The sequence below is a fragment of the Lissotriton helveticus genome, chromosome 3_1, assembly GCF_964261635.1.
Source record: "Lissotriton helveticus chromosome 3_1, aLisHel1.1, whole genome shotgun sequence".
Lineage (NCBI taxonomy): Eukaryota > Metazoa > Chordata > Amphibia > Caudata > Salamandridae > Lissotriton > Lissotriton helveticus.
The window spans coordinates 834,880,931-834,885,652 of NC_136061.1; the positions used below are offsets into that span (position 1 = coordinate 834,880,931).

Below are 4,722 nucleotides of genomic sequence, written 5' to 3' on the forward strand. Positions count from 1 at the left end.
ACCCAGAGAGCAGCCTCCCTCACTTGCTTTTGTATGTGGTATGATCTGGCGTGGCCAGGTGAATCCAATAGCTGAATGTAGCATTTTTAAGCCAAGAGTTTTCAATGAAGGTCTATTTAAATGAATTCATGAGCTTAGAAGAGGTGGTAGCATTCGTTTAATTAGATCCGCTCTCCTAGGCAGGTTGGGTACAGAAGCTAACAAGCGGTGGGACTGGGAGAATGGGAGCTTTCTAAATGAGGCCGGGCTGGCTCATGGGGGATGACCTTTGGCCTCATGGAAAGAACTCCATGGTCGGATTGTGATGGGTTGGAACTAGTTGGATATACGGGGAGTTTAATTCATGTCGATCTCAGGTAAGGAGGCCCTAGAGAGCTGACTTCTCTTTCAGGGAAGGCTTGCGCTTCTCTAAAGGGCAAGGGGTTGCTCCGTTGCAAGGATGCTAAGGTTTATTAAAGAAGGACTGTGTACAGTGCTGAAAATGGAAATAACATATGTACTCTGAGATCTCACAAATTTCAAGGCAAAGGGCAGGAAGGCAGAGCCCTGAGGAAAAGAGTCCTGACTATCGTCCAATGGTTTGCAAGTAAATATTCATTATTTTTGCAAAATCTGCACCCAAAGAAAGGCAATAGTAAATATCGTAAAGTGGTATTGGTGTCACAAACATCTTGTATGTTATGCTAACTGAGAGGGCTAAGCAACCTGCTAGGACATCTCTATGTATCCAGCAAGGTATCATAAAGATAGTACAGCTCAGGTGGGTGAGTGTGCACGCTGCAGAGATCTGTATCTGATCTGTGGCCCCATGCTAAAATCAAACAGCGTAAAGGATTAATATGCTAGGTGCAGAGCATAGCGTGAAATCTGTAGGTCACACATTTTTATACTAGTAAGGTAGCTTAGTGGGTTACTATATTTCTTATAGAAAACTTTATGGAACAAGAAGCTCAAAGACTCTGAGCCTAGTAAAATATCTCAACCTGTAACTTGAAATGATTCTTTGAATCCTTCAAGTTCTAACTCAATATTTCACTCGTCTATGTAATTCACACTTAATATTATGTTAAAAACACAACTAGGGTCTAATTTAGAGTTGGCAGACAGGGTACTCCATCACAAATGTGGCAGAGCTCATTTTCGATCAACCAATCAGCCTGCCTGCTGTATTAACAGTTAGGCAGACCATCCTCTTTCTGAAGGCGGTGCTCATCCTGGCTCCACAACCGGAAACGTAGTCCAACAGGCTGTCACAATTGGTTCAATCAAAATAATACCATTAGACTAACCTACTGGAAAGAAAAAAAGGACAACAGTATCTGCACAACAGTAGCAATGAGGGATACCTTCCACAGCAAGCAAAAAGTTACTTGTACTTCTGGCCTCTGGGGGCCCTCCCTGGCAGCGACGTGACTTCCAGAGGGGGCGGTCGATATTGTTTCACATGACCATGCTCGGTCGAGTGTGCTGTGACATCACCCTGGTCACGTGCTCTCGACATCTCTGGTTTTGATGAGTAGGTCTGCCAGCAGTTGGAAACGCTCAGCCCCACGGATTTGCCACAACTGATATCCCATATTAAGGTCTCCAGCAGTGGCAGCAAAACCTCGAGTAATAAAGCAAATCTTGAAACAATTTAATCACCATGGAAGAAGGTGAAGATTCTATAACAGATCCTAACTCCGGTCTATGAGGATAGGGGGTTTCTGGAGGAATCGGCTTTCGTAGGCTATCTTCGTGCAACAACCTTGTGCAAACTCCTATGCCAGTTATGCCTCAATGGACCTCAGCGACTCTCTAGCATTCAGAGCCACCACTGAGTTCCACGAAAATTACGAGGTTAGTAAAAGTTGTTATAGGCAATTACTTATATCGTATATACAGCTATATTTTATTTTTAACTAACAGTCTGTCTTTCTGTTTTTAACTGCAGAAAGCATCAGCAAAAAGAGCCTTGGTCGAGGGACACTACCACAGGTTAACGGCGTAAATGTTTACTGCTTATGCTGTTCAAAACAAACTGAAGGTTCCACAATCCACAGCAAAAAGGCGAGCAAGAAATGTGTTTGTACCTATAATATTGCATATTTTGAAAAGGAAGCTTCAGGCGCACCCTAAGACGCCATAGGGCCTATTAAAGGTTTTGCTGTGATTGTTTTGAACATGTGTGTCAAACGTGACTATCATAACCTCTGTTCCAGCCATACAGTTAATGATCCACAGCAGGAGGCTCACACGTGTCTATACGACTAATACACTTTAAGAACAATCTATCATATATGTAGCTTGCTAGACCCACAAAAAAGTATGTAAACTGTTGGTGTATGGTTTATCCAAGGAAAAGAAAAATGTCCACCCTGATATGATCATGGTCTTGTCGGCCTGACTCAAGGGGATCTGATACTTGAGCGAGACACGCTCAAAACACTGTCGTATGCAAGGTTTGTGTACATATTTTGTTGGAAGGATGGCAGAAAGGGCAATAGAAAAACGTATGTGCACTATTTATTTTAAAAATCCACGAGTCAGCTCTATAGTCCTGAAAAAACAGTTTTACAAAAAGATGAGAACCTGGTAGCCTGTCATTATTGTATTATTTAACATTTGACACTTACTCACAAGGACAAGTATGAAAATGTCGGTGCGCAGGATGCTTTTGAGTTACATCCAGGAAACATCCATATTGCCTGATCGGTACATGTATTGTTTAAAGAAAGAAAAGCTGAAATACAACCTGTAATTCTGCGCTATCTGAAACTTGGTGAGCCGCCCATAGCGATAGAGTCTGGTAGTCCTACTTTTATAGCCAACTGCTGTATCAATGCATGGCTACCTAGAACGGATGAATACTCGAGCACGTACAAATGCCATATGAGGGAGTTAAGACTATCACTGATGAACAACTTACATATCTCTTTGGAGCTTCTGACTGAAGATTATTTCACAAATAAAGGTTTTGTATTGTACAACAGATAATTTTAGGATCTTTTGAATGCCATCAGCATCCTGAGTGTACAAGGTTATAGGAAGGGTGAACAGGAAGTGCTTTCTAGAGCTGTTGAGCTTATAGCTCTAAAAATGTAAAAACCAGTGACACTGAGGCAAACTTTCTTCCGGGTTTCCAGTAATGTGTGTAGCATGTGTTATATTATGTATGTGTAGAGAAAAGTCAGCAAACTGTCCAACAACCACGATAAGACGTGTAACATGAAACTGTACAGTATGCCCTGGTTATGTGTTGCTAACATTCTTAATTTTATTAAAATGCTCTTACACAAAACTATTGTTTTACACTTCATGGGACGCAGGAGTTGAAAACATGTCGAGGGACGGGTTAAAGAATCTTTATTATGATTCACGTGGGGTCTGAAGCTTTGTAAGCGCCAAAACTTGGTTTAGAAGAGCTCTAGTTCAAAATGAGCTGGTAAAGAGAAAGCAGGTGAAGACCTGGTTCTCTGGGGAAGAAGCATGTTCACTTCACAAGCCAGCCATCTAGCTTTTTAAGAGCAGACCGAACATTGTTAATGCTCAGCTAGACGTAATCAGTCTTCAAGATCTAGCCTAGCATAATAACGGAGCTCAATATATATTAACAGTAATAGATATATTTTCCAAGTACACCTTTGCAGAAGCACTATGGCGGTGAATATGATGGAGGACGGACTTAAGTCCATCCACCATCAACCCGGGAATCCGGCCCGCCCACCCATATGGTGGCGGTCCCACACATGCAATTTCAATGCGACTGCCTCTGTGGCGGTTGCATCATGCATCTTTACCATTGCAGTGGGTGCTGCTGGCTGCAGCACCCGCCCCAATGCCAAAAATGCATTTTATGCATTTTTCTGCAGTGTGTGGCAGGCACCACGCAGTGCCTGCCATCTGGTGCAGGGATCTGTAGGGAGGCACCATAGGTGCCCCCCAATCCAAAATGAACATGCCCCTGCACAAGGGGGGGCCTGCAACGGTCCCCCAAAGTACATCCTCGCCAGCCTTTGAATGGTGGTTAAACCGCCATACACAGGCTGGCGGGGATGCAGCATCCTAATGTGGCCACTATTTTGTGGATGCAGGCAGGTCCAGCAGGCAATCGTAACAATTGCCTGTGTCGGACCCGTGGCGGACGGGCTTTCCATCCGCCAGCATACCGCCCACCATCCTTATCTCGGGGGCGGTAATTTGCACACAATGGTGGTAAACACGCCACCTGCAGGCTGCCACTGGCGTGTTCACCGCCATCATAATCACCCCCTAAGTGTTAAAAGTGGTACTAGCATTACCACAGCCATTAAAGCCATCTTCAGGAAAGGGCTAACCCCTCAAAAACTACAAAAAGATGCCAGAAAATTTGTTAAAAAAATTATTAAAACAGCAAGCTGTTCAACATTTTGTAATGCAGATGGAGGTAAAAGCTGCTGTTATAGAGCATTTTAACAGAACTTTAAATTCTAAGATGTGCAGATTTTTATGGCCTGCAACACCTACCGATATCTGGATGTTCTACAGGCATATATAGATGCTTATCACATCAGTTATCATGAAAACACCGCAAAGTCTTTGTAGAGTTTATGAATGGTAATTGCTTAGCGGTGTGAAGAATGGCATACGGGAGCCATTTCGCTGCCAACATAAAGAAGCCTCTTTTGAAAGAAGGTGATCATGTTACGGTTTTAAAGTTGACAGGGGCCTTTACGAAGGGCTACTAGCAGACTTTAAGTGACT

The 4,722-nt window shown here is 43.3% G+C and overlaps 1 pseudogene; it reads left to right on the forward strand.

Annotated features, from left to right (window-relative positions):
* The first annotated feature begins 1,779 nt into the window (after positions 1-1,779).
* On the forward strand, positions 1,780-2,578 carry LOC144824068 (uncharacterized; annotated as a pseudogene).
* Positions 2,579-4,722: the final 2,144 nt, after the last annotated feature.